Source organism: Apis mellifera, linkage group LG5 (genome assembly GCF_003254395.2).
Source record: "Apis mellifera strain DH4 linkage group LG5, Amel_HAv3.1, whole genome shotgun sequence".
Taxonomy (NCBI): Eukaryota; Metazoa; Arthropoda; class Insecta; order Hymenoptera; family Apidae; genus Apis; species Apis mellifera.
In genome coordinates this window covers 10,567,159-10,585,471 of record NC_037642.1, presented here as the reverse complement: position 1 = coordinate 10,585,471, position 18,313 = coordinate 10,567,159, and the positions used below count along the sequence as shown (strand labels likewise).

Here is an 18,313-nt window from a genome sequence, read left to right as displayed (position 1 = left end):
CAATCAGACTCTTCAAGATACAAAGAATTTCAAAGATCCATCTGCAAAGATTCCAGATTTATAACCATTCATGAATCAATATTTCATAAAGAGAGAAAAGAATATAAGTATGAACGCAGACAGAAAAGAGAAAGGCTAAAAGTCAAATTCACGAAGCAAGTTGCGAAACAGATTCGACGAATATTAAAAATTAAAAAATTAGCGATGCGAATATAGGGGATAATAGATCGTTATTGGGGTTTATACGCGAGGCTAGATTTAATTTCGAGAAAATACTCCCTGACCGTTGGTATCACGAACATTGATTGACAACTGTATACGTTCAATCACGATTATATTATAATCGCAGCCGCTGTCACGATCCCCTGCGCCATTATATTAGATCCGCTCTCGTGGCTCTCAGCCAACTTTCGATCCGTCCGATAAGGATTCACGTCGACACACGACGAGCAAACGCGCCAACCGTAAATACAAACATTTAATTCAACCGCGGTGGCGTGATTCGCTTCCTCGTCGAGAGAATCCACGCATAGGTAGATACACGCCATAGGTTTCCACGAGACGTGGAACAACGCCAATCTTAATCTCTCTCTCCTCTTTTATACTTTATCGAAAAAAAAAGAATATTTGAAATTCTTCCAATATGCAAAAACTTGAATCGTCACGTCTGTAACGATATATCTCTAAAGTGAAACGGTGCACCGATCGAATGCGAAATCGATCCACGGATGAACGATGGAGAGCACCAATAAACCGAATCCTCATTGCGAGGCATGATGCGAATCGGCCCTGCGTACATGCGTACCGACCGTAAGCAATAGTAAGCAGAATTGACGCGTGGAGACACCGTCTAATTCGATTTCGTAATAGCGCCCTCTGCAAAGCGGGAAAGAGGGCAGTGGTCGCGACGTGGATGCAAATGGAAAAAGATATCTGTGTCGGATTCCGGGACGGGAAGTAGTGGTTTTCGAAGGCATTGTGCCGGATTCTATCGCGCGTTATACACATCAGATCGGGTGAATAGATAGATAAATGGACGGCGCGTACTCGGAAATAGGACGAAGAAAGAAATCGTGGAGAGAGAGAGAAACGGGGGGAGCTGGCAGGTACTCAAGTGCACACGCCGCTTGGGCTCTCCCTGTGTCGAACAATAGGGCTGTTCGCCTCTATAATCGGAAGTAAGTCTTGTTAGCGTAATGCGTAACTGTACATGGTGACCGGCTAATTTCGTATTATGTCCCATTACGCGTCGACGGATTAAGGGCTTGAAATATGGCGGAGCCTTTTCCAGCGCCCTCTAGCCTCGTTTCTTTGACACGACAGGCTATTTGATCGGTCCCGTTGCTATTGTTGTTCTTTATGTCGAGGGATTACCAGTGCAGTGGAACTTGGTGTAACACGTTGGAAATGTGCGTGAAGTGACGTGTCCGTTTCAATACGATTATCGTCGATTGAAAAGTTATTAATTGATTTATTCCACGATTTATAATTTTAGAAAATGTTTCGTTGAGTAGATAGATTAAATCGCGCTTTTTCCAGTGCCTTCTAACCTCGTTTCTTTGAGGTTAAGTATTTGATCGTATTGTCGGTTTTTGCATTAAAGGATAATACGGCGGAAATGCGTGAGGTGACGTGTCTGTTTTAATACGATTATCGTCTATTATCGTCGATTGAAAAATTATTAATCGATTTATTCCACGATTAACGTGATCTCTATTATAATTTATATAGAAAATGTTTCGTTGAACAGATAGATTAAATCGAGCTTTTTCCTTCTAACCTCGTTTCTTTGAGGTTAAGTATTTGATCATATTGTCGCTTTTTGCATTAAAGGATAACATGGCAGAAATGAAGTAAATGTGTGTCTCTTTCAATACGATTATTGTCATCGGTATTTAATAACTTTCTTTAAGAATTTCGTTATAAAATTGATATTCGCCAATCGATTTATTCCATGATTATAACGTGATCTCTTTTATAAGTTTAGAAAATGTTTCGTTGAGCGGATAAATAGATTAAATCACGCTTTTTCCAATGCCTTCTCTCGTTTCTTTGAGGTTAAGTATTTGATCGTATTGTCGCTTTTTGCATTAAAGGATAACATGTCTCTTTCAATACGATTATTGTCATCAGTATTTAGTAACTTTCTTTAAGGATTTCGTTATAAAATTGATATTCGCCATTGATTTTTAATACGATTTGAATGAGTTTTAATTATATCGATTGGAAAATTATTAATCGATTTATTCCATAATTAACGCGATCTCTTTCATAATTTTAGAAAGTGTTTCGTTGAAGAAACAAATAGATTAAATCGAGTCTGTGCGGTCTTTAAAGTAGGTGAAAAAAAATTTAACGTGAAATTGAATAAACAAGATTTTCGATCTTATCGGAGCTGTCTTGCTAATTTCTTTACATAAATATTAATAGACTTGTTTATCCTCTATTTTATACGTATTTTGCTTTTTTACTATCAAAGAATTAGCGAAACGGATCGAAAAGTTTCTCAGTTTAATTAATTTACATTGAACGATTAAATTGAAATAAACTGCGCTACTTTTTATTTGCAGCGCGTTAATTTACTTATTCGAAAGCGAAGAGATATTTAATAATCGGAATATCGTCCTATATGGATACAAAAGCCAGAGCTGCTGTTGGATCGTTTTAAAATTGTGTTACACGCGCCAATGGCGTCGAGAAAGTGATCTTTTAAAAACGAAAGCGGAGTAATTGGCTTGGTTTCAAAACGAATGATCGACGAACATCCTCGCCTTTCCACTCTTCTTTTCTAGCTTCCTGCTCTCTCGATCTTTGCATGATCACGCGAGCCGCCTCGAAACCACGCTTGCCGCCAAACGCCGCGAAAACATTGCTCATTTACATAATAACCGATATCTCGATACAGACTTTTCTCCTCGCAATTTTTATCTAAACCTCTTCTAGAAAAATTTCAAATTTCAATCCTTCGAAAATTCTCCTCCTCTTTCCCTTCAACTTCTTTCTCTCTCATTCGTCCAAATCATGGAAATAATAATGTTCAACAAAATTCGCAAAATTAATGAATTTCATCCATCGTCGCGAATCTCTCTTGGGATCAAAGAGATTTCCATATTCGAAATCGCGAAAAGCGTGAAAGATCAATACTTGTTTCGAGAAGGAGAGAGAGGGGGAGGGGAGGGGGGTAGAGTCGTTTGGGGCGCATCTCGGCCAAGCCATGCGTCTTTGCGGCGGGCACCAATGGCATTTAAATGTTAGCTCTATCGAGCCGCTGGTATTTCGCCGCATCTCGCCACTCTCCGTACAATTTCGAAAGTTAAATGTCAATGAAGCAGCTCGCTCGAGCGCGTACGTACGCGGCACGCAGATGCACTTTTCGCGGCCGGGCCACGCAGGCCGCGTGAAAGCCTTTAGGAATTTCTTATCTACCTTCGTGGATCGTGTTTATATATAGCGATCAGATCGTAAGGAAAAAGAAAAAAAAAAAAGATCCTTCGTATCGCGAGTCAAATTCACAACAGAGCCGGGGATGTGAAGAAATATACTCTCGCGAGTATGTGGAGTATGTCGGGTTATGCAACGCGTGTTTTTAGCGAAATCTCATCGTGAGATTGGAATAATAAAACGAGAGAGAACGTTGAAATGGAAAAATCCGAGGTTTATCCATTCGACGTTGTTCGACGATTTTTCGTTTCGCGTTGGATGAGGCGAGAAGAGACGTTGAAAGAGGTAGCGACTTATAAATTCATTCATAAAAAGAAGGTTATAAACACGCTTTCAAATGTCCATTCTCTTAAATTTATCAAAATAGAATGTTCAATCGCAATTTTATTTTTAAATCGAATCTCTTTGTCAACGTTTCTAAATCCTTTTTATTATTATATCATATTTTCATCAGACAATGTCCAAACATTCTTTTAGATTGTCTTCATTTCTCCAATTTCCAAAATTTATATACTTCTACAAATACTTTTTACAATTATATCACACTTTCATCAGACAGTGTCCAAACATTCTTTTAGATTCTTTTCATTTCTCCAATTTCCAAAATTTATATATTTCTACAAATCCTTTTTACAATTATATGATATTTTCATTAGACAATATCCAAACATTCTTTTAGATTGTCTCTATTTCTCCAATTTCCAAAATTTATATATTTCTACAAATCCTTTTTACAATTATATCACACTTTCAGATCAGACAATGTCAAAACATTCTTCTAAAGTCTCTTCTCCAATTCTCCAATTTCCAAAATTTATATATTTCTACAATTTTTATAATATTTCTATCTATAATTATATCACATTTCTACAATTCTATCACATTTCTATTTCTATTTCTTCTTTTCTACAATTATTCACATTTCCATCAAACAATGTTTAAACATTTTCCTAAATTCTCCATTTCTCCAATTTCCAAAATTTATATATTTTTATAAATCCTTTTTACAATTATATCACACTTTCATCAAACAATATCCAAACATTTTTCTAGATTCTCCCCATTTCTCCAATTTTCAAAATTTATATATTTCTACAAATCCTTTTTACAATTATATCACACTTTCATCAGACAATATCCAAACATTCTTTTAGATTGTCTCCATTTCTCCAATTTCCACAATTTACATATTTCTAAAACTAAAACTACGTCAACGTTTCCAACGTTTCTAAACTTACCATATTCAAAATTTCAAAATTTATTAACACATCAAACCCATATCATACTTTCAAGCAATTCTCAACAAATCCTCTCAAACACCCAACATTCCCTGACCAATTCAATCTTGATTCGAAACCACTGCTAGTTTATTAATTGCGCGATGATAATTCAGTCACCGACAGAGGAGACTTGGAACACAAAAATATCTTTTCACTCTCCCTGATCTCTTAACATTCACTTTCGCTGTCGTCGAAAAATCTCTCTCTCTCGAATCTGGAAGAGCGACAATCGATACGATTTTGAAATTCGTCCTGAATTCAAGCAGAAGTGCTTGATATTATGATATTGTTGAAAGAATCGAAATATTTTTCGAAAGAAAGAAAAAAAGTGCGTGGATCGGCGCCGAGGTTGGTAACGGTAGCCGAGGATGAAGTTTTTAGTATGCGCGATCCGTAGCCCCGGCAGGAAACGGGGTCCCTTCTCCATTAGAGAGGGCCGGCGTTCCTGCCGGCATTGTTACGCCACCGACCCACCAAGAATCTTCCCTCTTATCGCGAGCCTCTGCCCGACGCGGCGAAACGGCCGAGGTGCTGCCCTTCGGCACCTTAAAAGGCCCTCCACCGACTCGAGGTCTGCAGGTTCATACTTGTTTGCGTTACACCGTCCGCTCCCTTCCATTCCTCTCTCTCTCTCTCTCGATTCAGAGAGGCTAACTATATTCCCTGTTGGAATTATTAGTCGTAGGGGTGAGTTGGCGAGGCCTGTTATTTCGTTCATCGAACTGTGTTTTAGAATAGGTGTTTTACCAGAGGAACAAGAATGAAGAATTCTCGGAGGGGAGAGGAAAAGAAAATTCTCTTTGTCTAATTATTGCACGAGAATTGTGGAGAGAAGTGTTCGCGAAGAAGCTTTTATTCTGGTTCTGATCTCTTCGAATGTTTTTTTGAACGATAATGGAGACAAAAATAAAACTGTTTCCTTTTATGTATATATAGAGAGAGAAAAAGAGGAAGAGATAGAGGAGATAGAGGAAAGAGAGAGAGAGAGAGAGAGAGAGAGAAGAGAAAGAGAAAGAGAAGAAAAAGAAGACGAAGAAGGGGAAAGGGAGAGGAAGAAAGAGAAAAGATAGAGGAGATAGAGGACAGAGAGAGGGGAAGAGAGGAAAAGAAAGAGAAAGAAGAGAAAGAGAAGAAAAAGAAGAAGGGGAGAGGGAGAGGAAGAGATAGAGGAGAGAGAGAGAGAGAAAGAGAAGAAGAGAGAAAGAAAGAGAAGAAGAAGGAGAGAGGAAGAGATAGAGGAGATAGAGAGAGAGAGAGAGAGAAAGAGAGAGGGGATTGCAATGGGTAATAGAGCAGGCTTTTCGGAAGATCATCATGCCGTCTTTCTTTTTTATTACACACGGCCCGTAAATTCCCGACCGCCACTGTTCAAACTGCGGCTTATTAACCGCACGATTATGTCCGCGTCGCGCCTAATTACATCCCCTATTTACTCTGCCTAATGACCGTTTGATCGACTCTATTAATTATTCCCTAGACTAGCTACGCGTCCGCAGAGACTAGCTACAGAGGCAACCGACTGAACGAAACGTTTCGCCCGTTAAGCGTCTCGGAACACGCAGCTTCCTCTCTCTCTCTTTTTTTTTAAAACTCTCTTTTATTTGTACGATCGATTAAATAATATCGTTCAAGTTAATCTCGATATCGAGAGGAATATCCATGGATTCGGAATAATTGTAGAATCAATGTGCAATCGTCTCGAAGAAGGAGAAAAAAAAAGTAAGAATAAAATTAACATTCGATTTAAAAGAATAATCCATAGGGGGTTCGTTAGAATTAGTTAATTCATCGTATAATTTATATTCTCATTATTCCTCCTACCTATTTCTTTTTAATTATATCATTAAATCTTTCCTATATTCTCACGATTAATTACAGAAATTATTCCAATGGTGAGATCAGGTTATAAAAACCTGATCATTCGTCGAAATTCGTCAAAAACTGATTCGTCGAATCCCAATTTAATCCTTGAATACGCCGTAACTCGAGTTGAAATGAAAAGACGAGGAAGGGGAGAAAGGAGATAAGAAACGATGGACGAGTAGATAAGAAACGGTCACAAGCGAACGCGCAAGCGATTCGCCCTTGGCCCCCCCTCCCCTCCCCCGAAGAAATCGGTGGGCGGCCATTTTATCTATGCGATCTTCACGCCGGTGGCGCCACGACGAAAGAAGGAAAGAAAGAGAGAGAGGGAGGGAGAGAAAAAGGAGGATAAAAAGAAAAAATAAACTAATTGCCGCCCTCCATGTGCTCTACCTTCCCGGAACGAGCGCTATCTTTCCAACTAATTAAATTACGCGCCGTGAAATCAGAGAGGCGAGCGAGCGAGCGAAGGCCGGTGCACGGTGCACGCCAGCCAACTCCTCGGCCTCTCGCGTTAAGTGGTAAATCGTCGAATTAACATCCGTTTCTTGCCACCGCAACGATTTCACGCGGCTCACGCGCCATTTTTTCGCGCCCTCCTCCTTCCCCCTCGTCGAGATAAGATTTATGGACTCTAAATTTGACCTTGGACCGAAGACTTTTCTTTTTTATCGCGATTATCTATTAATTAAGGAGATTCGGAATTATTCGAAAATTAAAAGTCTCGAATTTTTTTTAAATTTTTAAAAATTTTAACATCCTCCATTAAAGTAAAATTTTCAAATTTTCATAATTTTTGGATGCATAATCATGTGTCTTGGGATTCGAATAATCAATTGTAGTTGATTTTAAAATTATCAAAGTTTCCAAATACAATTATATATCGATTTGAATGATTATTTGGAATATTCAAGCGTGTCTAAATTACGCGAAAAAAAATTATCGAATGATGATTCGATATGATTTCAAAATTATTCCATGGATATCATTTTTATCCTTTGTAAATTTGCAAAATAGTCAAAATTTCTACGAATTTTTATCATTAATTTGGAAAATTATTCAAAGTTTTCATGGATTCCAAATCTTTGGATAGATTTATATCGATTTGAATGATTATTTGAAATATCCAAGGATATCTAAATTTCCACGAATCGAATGATTATGAACGATTTCAAAATTGCCAAGAATTCCAAATCTTTGGAATTATCACGTCATTGATTTCAAAATTATTTAAAGGATATCATTATTTAAAGGATTTTTCCACGGATATCATTATTATCCTTTGTAAATTTGAAAAATTTCCACGAATATACCATCTTTATCATTAATTATCAAAAATTATCAAAGTTTCCATCGATTCCAAATACATTTATATCGATATGAATGATTATTTGAAATATCCAAGGATATCTAAATTTCCACGAGCGATTTCAAAATTACCAAGAATTCCAAATCTTTGGAATTACCACATTGATTTCAAAATTATTCAAAGTTTCCACGGATATCATCTTTATCCTTTGTAAATTCGAAAAATTGTCAAAATTTCTACGAATTTTTATTGTACCATCTTTATCATTAATTTGGAAAATTATCAAAGTTTCTATGGATTCCAAATACATTTATATCGAATTGAATGATTATTTGAAATATCCAAACGTATCTAAATTTTCACGAATCGAATGATTACGAGCGATTTCAAAATTACCAAGAATTCCAAATCTTTGGAATTGGATTTACCACGTCATTTATTTCAAAATTATTCAAAGTTTCCACGGATATCATCATTATCCTTTATAAATTTGAAAAATTTCCACGAATATACCATCTTTATCATTAATTATCAAAAATTATCAAAGTTTCCATCGATTCCAAATACATTTATATCGATTTGAATGATTATTTGAAATATCCAAGCGTGTCTAAATTTCCCCGAATCGAATAATTATGATTTCAAAATTACCAAGAATTCCAAATCTTTGGAATTATCACACCATTGATTTCAAAATTATTCAAAGTTTCCATGGATTCCAAATCTTTAGATACATTTATATCAATTTGAATGATTATTTGAAATATCCAAATGTGTCTAAATTTCTACGAATCGAATGATTACGAGCGATTTCAAAATTACCAAGAATTCCAAATCTTTGGAATTACCACGTCATTGATTTCAAAATTATTCAAAGTTTCTACGGATATCATCATTATCCTTTGTAAATTCGAAAAATTACCATTGATTGGAAAATAATCAAAGTTTCGAAAAATCCCTAGAGAAAGGAGGAGACGGTGCTCTCTTTCGTAGGTCCACTCTTTCCCTGCAAAGTGAAATAATAAGAGTGCTCCACATAAGGCAAGACGACGCGTAACAGTATACTGTTACAACAGCCTCGTTCCTCCTCCGCGTAACGCGCATAGTGCACATTCCTGTCCACGGGCTAATATCGCCGGGTTGTCGTCCAGTCCCGACTCGGTTAATCTTGAACTGGGTCAAAGCCACTCGTGGAAAAAAAAAGAAAGAAAGAAAAATATTCACCGATGCGCGTTCATCGATGAAACAAATCACTTGACATTTCGATTCCGATGCATGCATCCGGTATGCGAAAACATCGAGCTTTCCCGCTCGAATCTATCTTTCTTCCATCGGATTATAAGAGAAGAGTGGAAACTGATTCCTTCTCGAGATATTTCTCTCTGAAGAATTGTGTGCAAATACATATATTCATAAGCTAGCTGGAAGATTTTTACATTTTATAATCTCCATTTACAAATTATAAATATAAAAAGAGAGGAGTAATTGGAATAATGGTCGTTTACGATCAGATTTTAGAATAACGATGGAGATTAAATTCTATTTTCAACGAGTACTACTACTTTAAATTTAACTTGGAAATAATTTGTAATTCTTATGAAATCCCTTCAGCGTGCAATTTAAATACAAAAACCTTCTTACTCTACAATTCCCTCATAAGATCCATAAGAAAACTAAAACTACACTAATTTCTCAATAATATAAAAATAAATAAATAAACGAATCTTCGATCGAAAACATTTTCATTAGAAAACATAACGTTCCTGGAAGTTGAAAATCATCAACCACACCTAAAGATTCCCCCACAGCAGGGACGGTAACTCAGCGCGAAAGTGTGTTCCCGTCCAACACGTACACGACGTCCTCGCGTTCGAGCTTGGCTCTCCTCGAAGGGAAGACACGCGTCCCCTGATTCACTGTTGTGACCGGCTGCTAATAGCCTGACGAAGGCTCGGCTGGATATTTGCGATGCATCCACGAGGAGGGATCGTCGACAGCGGGGGGGCACGGCGCTCGTCGTAGGTGTCGTCGATTTCGCGCCACTTCCGCGAAACGAGATACCTTCCTCCTCGTTTCCACGATTCCACGTGATCGAGCCGACGACGGGTGGCGAGGATTTACGTACCGGTTCGACTTCTCACTTTCCGTTAGGAATCTCTTTTCCAATTTTTAAAACCGATTGAACAAAAGAAAGTTTGATTAAACGAGAGATATATTTTTCACGATGTGCCAAAAATCCTTTCAATCGTTTAATTTTTTTTAAAATATAGTTAATTAATTGTAAGTATTTCGATTCCCCTTTAAGTCGATTTCCACGACCTCGAGTGGAAATAAGGAGAGGAAAGAAAGAGGAAAAAGGGGAGGAACGGAAAAAAAAAAGAAAGAAAAAGGAAGACGTAGTCCAAGCTTGGGAATAAAGAAGCCCCCCCGCGGATAATTATTGCCTCGGCAGGCTCTTTATCGTACGTGATTTTCACGCTGCCATAGACATTCAAATTGCGCCGAGGGCTTTAGCCAAGCAACGAGCGAGACAAGGTTCGGATAATAACTGCGATAGCGAGAACGTAGGGGAAGAGCGGAGAGAGAGAGAGAGAGGGGGGGGGGAAAAGAATGGGTAGAAAAAAGAGAGGAGAGATAAAGGCGAGGAGAGGGAGACAACGGAGCGAGGAAAACTTTATTACGTCAGCGACAAAGAAATTACAGGCTTTGCAAGGGTCCTCCTCGGCCGTGGCTGCATAAATATCGTTCCCCGAGACGTTGGGGGACTCTAATTTTCCCTCATTAGGGAGCCTCGAACGATGTGTCTCTCAGGGGAGGGGGAATCGTGTAACGCGACGTTTAGAGCCGTTTTAGAAATACGGCTGGCTTAAATGTTTCATCGGTATGATATATAGCTCGGTTTCCTGCCAACGTTTTCGGTCTTATCCGGTGAAATTCTGGTGAAGGAGTGCGTTAAATCGGATATTTTATTGATACGATAGGAGAGGAGAAGATGGGGGATTTAAATATTTGAATTTTTTTCATTCGCGATAGCACGTCGTTTGTTTCTTTCTTTCTTTTTTTCTTAAACGATCCGTGCGTTTGATTTCGACGAATCGACTCGTAGATAATACCATTTACGCGAAAATTGTCTTGTGCTTATTTCTACACGCTATCTTTATTTTACTCGTCGCGATGGAATTTGCAACGAGGGAGATAATATCCTTCGATTCTCTTGAGTAAACCAAACATGTTATATCTAATCTTAATCGAATCTACATCGATTATTTCTTCTCGCGTGTCTATACAGTTTAGTCATTACTATGGAATTTACTATGGTAAAGAAGAAAAATTTATAATTATTTTTCCTTTCTACGTCGATTACGCGTGAATTATCCTCGATCGTTCTTCACTTTTAACTTCAAATGAAAATCTACATTAATTACTTAAGATTGCAACAATCATTGTACGCTTATCTCAGTAATATTCACAACAGAAAATTTCAAACGTATACATAACCTCAATCCGTATCAATTACGAATTGGAATTCACAGCTAGGGGAAAAAATTCGAAATATATAAATTATCTTCCATCATCTTCCATCAACTTCAAACTTGTAAAATCTACGTTAATTAAGACTACAAGAACCACTGTACGTTTACCTCGACGATACGAGGAATTCACGGCAGAAAATTTGAAACGTACACCTAACCTCAACCGTAACCCGTATTAATTACTTAAGAGGATCGCTCGTGTTCGACGAGGATCGTCTCACGTGTCTACACATTCTCGCGTGAGAAAGCACACAAGGTGTAGAGTTGACAAGCTTGCCGTGGACGAATGCGGTGCATCGATCGACTCGCCTCGCAGTCAAATAACGCGGATGTTTGCATCGAATCGTTGGCTCGCCGCGACTCACTGGTCTCGCGTAATGCCATTTACATGAAACGTAATCCGCAGAGCGGCGTTGCGAGCGTGTCGAGAAACGAGAGAGAGAGAGAGAGAGAGAGAGAGAGAGAGCGAATAGAGGGCGCAGCATGGTTGCCTGGAATTTCTGTCACGGCCTAATGGGGTGCTCGTGTCGCCGTCTCGCTTCGTCACAGATTCTGTCCGCTCTGCTTTTTGGAATTCTCCATTAGTTCCGCTCGTTTTCTCCTCTTCTTTCCCGGACCCTCTGCTTTTTTACTAGCCTCCTTTCAATCCTACGCTTTTTGCTATAACCCAAGGCAAAGGACATCGAGTTTGAGCGCGTTATACATATATTTTTTTTCTCTCAACGCTTTCGTATCGCGCGAAACGTATTCGAAAATTAATTTACGAGACGATTCCTTGTTTGGTTAGATATAAGAAAGATGTATAACCACGAAATTGTGCGAATATTGGAAAATTGATTCGAAAAGTTAAAACAAAGACTCTCTACATAAATTTGGTAGCGAGAATAGGTTTTATAAGATAAATGTTAAAGCTGCGCAATTAAATCGGACGACTGTTGCTTGTTTATCAAGGATGGGGCAACACCGAGCTCGCCTCTTTACACAAAGATCGCGCAACACGAAGCGAATCTTCCCATCGACGGGCAGCGGCAACAACAACAACAACACGACGAGATAGTCGCAAAGTGCTTGCACACGGTCGGTCGGAGGAACGGCGGCGCAACTCGACGAGCGCACAATTAATGTTTTTACCGGCGCACAACCGTTACTCTCCCTTCGACCCCGATCTGCGTTCACTCTCGATATTCCCTTTCACGCGTGCACAGTTGTGAGCCAGATGGAAAACGACTTCCTGATCCACCGTAGGAGGGGGACTGACCGATCTCCTATATCACTGTTCTTCACACTTCCACTGTTTACATGTGGGCCCTTGCCATTTCGCACGACACATTTCCCATCCGCGCGCGGAGAAAGGTGAAAGGTGAAACGAGCTGAGGAAGGATATCTTGTTGTTCGACACTCTTCGGCTATTAGATCGAGATTTCGAACTCGAAAGTCTTGAAACGAGCTACAATTTTTACACTGTTCTTTAATTTATTACTCGATGTTTTTCCTTTTTCTCTCTCGCAATTAGATCGATATATTTTTCACATTGGAAAGAGAAAGAAGACGGAATATCGATCTCCGCGAACTCGTACAAATTTCTCTTGGATAGATCTTACACTTATCTCGGACAACGTCTTCGAAATCTTTAGCATCTTTAAATCACAAGTTATTGGCAACGATTCCCCAACGAATAAGATAGGAGCGGAGACACGAGAGATGAAAGGACGATAAGTGTCAGGTTTCCTTCTCGCGAGGAGAAAGAAGAAGAAGAAGAAGAAGAGGAGAAGGCAAGGCGAGGCCGAGGAGGAGGAGGAGGAGGTGGCTTTCTCTATAATGCAATTGGCTGCACGCGCGCTATTCCATGGGTGGAGAAGAGAGGCTTGCGGAGATTCCCCTCCCCCTCCTCCATTGTCCTCCGTCCCCTCTCGTACGTTTACTGGGTTACTTAGAAGAAGGCGAGAGATTTTCTGCGGCGTAACCAGTTACAATATTGGATAATGCTCGCGTCACACAAGTTTGAAACGAAACAGGGAAGGAGGAATCTTTGTTCTCATTGTTTCACGAGTTGATCGAATAGCTCTTCGAAACTGCTTCCGTTCTTTCTTCTCTCAATCTAATTATTTCCTTTGGGATCAAAGCACGCTTTTTGGAGGACGAACGTTTTCTAATATTATCGTTTTCCATCGAACAGGAAACTCGTCTCCATCTCTGTAATATTATACAGAGGGATAACTGCAACTGATAATTTACTTTTCGCAATTTTTCAATTTTAATCGCTTCGATTTTACGAATATTTATTCACTTTTTCAGCTTTTCCCTCTTTCTCTTTTTGGAAAATTTCGATCGATGATCGTTCGTGATACATTTTTCGCGGAGGGAAAAAATGGGGGAGCTGGAGGGATACGGTCGGCGATGGGTCGGTTATCATTTCTGGAATCGTCGATTCGTCGAATCGGCCGTGGTCGGGGCAGGTTGGAGGCTCGAGGGGATCTGTCGATCGGTCGTTAGAGCGGGATGTTTAACCAAACGACAAAGATCTCTCTCTCCCTCGCGCTGTTATGTAAGGAGGGATCTCGATCCCGAGATCTCGTCTCGATCGCTCTTTACAAGGATCGTTTCTCCCCCCGTGGACGGGGAAGGGGGGGGGGGTTTATCGATATCTACCTACGAATTGATCGATCGCGACCAGGAAATGGCGGTGGAGAAAAAGATCCTCCTAGAATTATTCGAGTTGAAATTACGCCGCTGCAGCGAATTTTCCATCGTCGCGATCTTTCGTTAGAGGAGAAGATGTAGAAGAATCTCGAGTCGATAATCTTTTCTTTTACATCGATGGTTAAATTCACGATGACAATTTAATATTGAGGCACGAAGAGATGTTTTTGGAATCAGATTCCAGGAATAAATATAATATAAATAATATAATATAAATATAATAATAAATTATCGAGGAACGAGGTAAAAAGATCAAAACTAATCAAGTATCGTGTATATATAGGGTGTCCCAAAATTAAGGCAAGATTTGAATTTGCCGCCATTTTTACATTAAGTTGTTGTTGAAAAAAAGAATAGTTTGACAGCTGAGTGTTATTCCATAAATAATACTATCCTATGTATTTTATGATTCTATTTAAGAAATAAATATTTAAAGATTGAAAACTCTCTTTTATGTTTAATTCAAATCTTGCGTTAATTTTGGGACACCCTTTATATATATACGGAGTGGATCGAATTGTATCATGTATATTTTTGTATGAGTAAGAAAAGGATATTATATAGATGTATAGATGCTTCATTAAAAAAAGCGAATAGTTCGTTGTTAGATATAGAATTGAGTAATATTGAATTGGATAATATTGAAATAGTTGAAGAGTGATAAAGTAATTGATAGAGAGTGATAGAAAAATGATAAATAGTCGAAGTGATAAATTCAATTTCTCCAAGATGTCGAGCTTTTTTTGAAGCTTCAGAACGAGAAAATGCTTTGAAATATAAATATAAGTTTCTTTTCGATGTAGCGATTTTTATTCGTATTATTTTGGCGCAGTTCGTTCGTTTAGATCCGGAGAGGGACACCCTGTATGGATTATTATGGGGGAAAAAGAAAAGAAAAATGGAGAAACTTTCTATGGAAACGTATAAGGAATTATAATATAGGTGGAAAAAAAAAAAAAAATATACGAACAATGACGAATTTTATTCACGGTAGGAGCACCGTAGGTACGATCGTTTTTCACCGATAACATAATTACGCTCACTAGCCGGGATTTTACGAGCGTATCTATCTCCAGTTCGTGGCCGGAGCGCGAAAGTTACATAAAGACTCGCCAGTGTACCCCATAATTTGATCGAGCAAACAATACACGCCGGTGTATTTAAGGCTCGAGGAGAAAGGCTGCGAAAATGAGAAAGAATCACAATGTTTTCCATTGTCGCGTTTAATTCTTTTTCAAAATTATTAACTGGCTTTAAATTAACCGATTCGATATCACCGTGAAAAATCGAGGATATTTGGATATAATGGATATTTAATTATATCTCGATGTGAAACGATAAATAAATTTTCTCATCGTCGAATGAAAAAAAAAAAATTAAATTATTACAATCGTATCGATCGAAAAATGATAACATTCCCTTTGCAGGTTGAGAACCGCTGCTCCGCGCGGTGAATTTATTCTCCTTTATTCTCATCATTATTATTATTATTATTTATTTTCCCCGTTGGCGATGATTTTTCGCTTTTCCAACTGTTACATTTATTTCATACTTGGGTGGAAAACCGTGACGGGTTTTAAATATTAATTGGCGAGTTGGTTTAACGGCCGATGGATTCGTTCGAGAGCCGTTTTTCTTGGCTCTCGAAGACACGACACGATACGATACGATGCGAGAAAACGAGCGCTGTCATATGAAACCTTCTTCTTCTTTGTAGTCGTACTTCTCCCTTTCCCCCTCCTCCTCCTCCTCCGCGGACGCTAGTTGGCGCGTTAGTCGCGCAAAAAGGAAACACGAACGAAACTTGAGTAATACCGACCGCAGGAAAAAAGTCGCGGGATCGCTGGTCGCATGGCCTTTGCTAAATCGATTCTCGTACCGGCCGAGGAAATCGTACGTACGGATTTCATGTTTACACGATGGGAATGAGTCTTTCGAAACGACTCGAGCTTGCATACGAGTTTTTTTTTTTTGCAATTCGAAGCGAGCCTCGCAAGTTATAAGTCGCAACCGACCAATGCCAATTGTTCGAGTTAACGTTTCTTCTTTCCTTTACGAGAGATTCTTTCAGGAATCAAATGACACGATCGACGCCAAGCGCATTCGGTAGAACCATGTACACGCTTCTAACCAAGATTCGCGCAACTCGGACGATAAGAAAGAAAAATATTGTGATTCTCATACCGTTTCGAATATTCTCGAACGCTCTCGCGTATACGTAAATTTTTCTTCGATTACTCGACTCGTTAACTTTAAACTAAGGAAGGAAGTGACTTAAAGAGAAAAATAAAAATAAAAATATACCCGTAAAATATAACCGCTGGACACGGTTCGCGCATAAGATGTATGTATACGTATATACATTCGGTTCGCAAGCGCGTTAACGCTTATCACCCGAGGCGAGCGTACTCGGGCGAGGAGGAAAGCAGGGCGGAAATTCGCGGTTGGAGATATCGGTGTGCTCGAAGTGGAGAACAAAGTCGGCTTAGATAACATTATTATCGAGGAAGAAAGGGCTCGGTGGGAGCGCGACGGGGGGTTATAGGGCACCGGTGGTATCCTTGCCTGAGGGAGGACGCCGCGGGGGAGTGGGAGGCGGTTGGAGGCGGATCTAACGACCAAATCTCGATGTAAAATGCAAAGCAGCGAGGAGGAGGAGAGAGAGTCTCTCTCTCCCTCGAATTCCACGATGCGTGGCGAGGAAGGTGGAGGTCGAGTACTTTTGCTCCGTAGTACTACCTCTCCCTCTCCCTCTTCCTCTTCTTCCTCTCTCGACGTCGTCGTTACGTTCCTCTCCTCTCCGTCTCTGTCGAAGCAGCTACCGGCGTTGCCCGCCGCTTCAGCCCCCTGCTCGTCGTTGTTGTCCGCTTACTACTTCCTTCGACTCCTTTTTCCTTTCTGCCTCCACGCGGGAGTGCGTGAAGCAGAACGAAACGAGGGTACCCGGCTCCGTGTCGGCTTACTCGACTCGATCCTTCCTTTCGGCCTCTCGTGCCTCGAGAGAGAGAAAAAAAAACGTTGCCTCGATCGGTATCGCCGAAACGTCTGAAGAAGAATCGAGAGAATTCCATTTTCTTTCCCCGAAATTTATCAATTTTCCCTCGTACGATCTTTAGATCGGGAGAAAAAAAACGATCGATATCGCCGAGGAACCGAAATTCGATTTTCTTTTCTCGAAATTTAGCAATTTTCCCTCGAAAAACGTGGGAATCTATGATGTTTAGATTGTGAGAAAAAAAAAGTTGCCTCGATCGATATCGCAGGGGATGGATGGTCTTGCATTCGAAAAGTAAAAGAATTCGATACTCTTTTTTCGAAATTTAGGAATTTTCCTTGGAAGAACGCGAATCTAGGAACTTTGGATCGCGAGAAAAAAAAAGGTTGCTTCGATTGGTATCGCCGGGCAAACGAAATTCGATTTTCTTTTCTCGAAATTTAGCAATTTTCTTTCGAAAAACGTGGAAATTTGTGACGTTTAGATCGCGAGAAAAAAAAGATTGCCTCGATCAGTATCGCGAAAGATCGATGATCTTGCGTTCGAAAAGTAAAGAAATAGAAGAATTCGATTCTCTTTTTCCGAAATCTAGGAATTTTCCTTGGAAGAACGCAAATCTAGGAACTTTGGATCGCGAGAAAAAAAAGATTGCTTCGATTGGTATCGCAGGGAATCGCCTTCTTGCGTTCCAAAATTAGAAGAATTCGATTCTCTTTTTCCAAAATCCAAAAAAATTTTCCTTGGAAGAACGCGAATCTAAGATCTTTGAAACGTTGCTTCGATTCTTCTTCCGAAATCTAGGAATTTTCCTTCGAAAAACGTGGGAATCTATGATGTTTAGATCGCGAGAAAAAAAAAGGTTGCTTCGGTCGGTATCACAGAGAATCGTCTTCTTGCGTTCGAAAAATAGAAGAATTCTATTCTCTTTTTCCGAAATCCAAGCAATTTTCCTTGGAAGAATGCGAATCTAGGAGCTTTGAATAGCGAGAAAGAAACTCTTCTTTTTCCGAAATCTAGGAATTTTCACTCAAAGAACGAGAAGAATCAACGACGAATTGAATCGCGATGGTGGAATCGCGTGCCGGCGTGGCTAACGCATTCGATTCTTTCTCCGCTTGATCTGGAAATGTTGGCAACGTTGGCAGCTGTCCCGCGCATGCGTGTACTCGACGCGAGATAATCGCGGGGCGCT

At 39.6% G+C, this 18,313-nt stretch overlaps 1 protein-coding gene across 7 annotated transcripts in view; it reads left to right on the top strand.

Moving 5' to 3' along the window:
* The window catches only part of LOC100578865, a 192,385-nt gene that overhangs the window by 82,463 nt on the left and 91,609 nt on the right, over positions 1 to 18,313 (top strand). The window contains exon 1 of one of the 7 annotated variants that reach the window (XM_006567762.3): positions 881 to 1,178. The exons of the other annotated variants lie outside the window; for them this stretch is intronic. The gene's annotated coding sequence lies outside the window, so the exon portion shown is untranslated. Of the gene's footprint in view, positions 1 to 880; positions 1,179 to 18,313 lie in introns of those variants that run through there. 7 annotated transcript variants of the gene reach the window in all.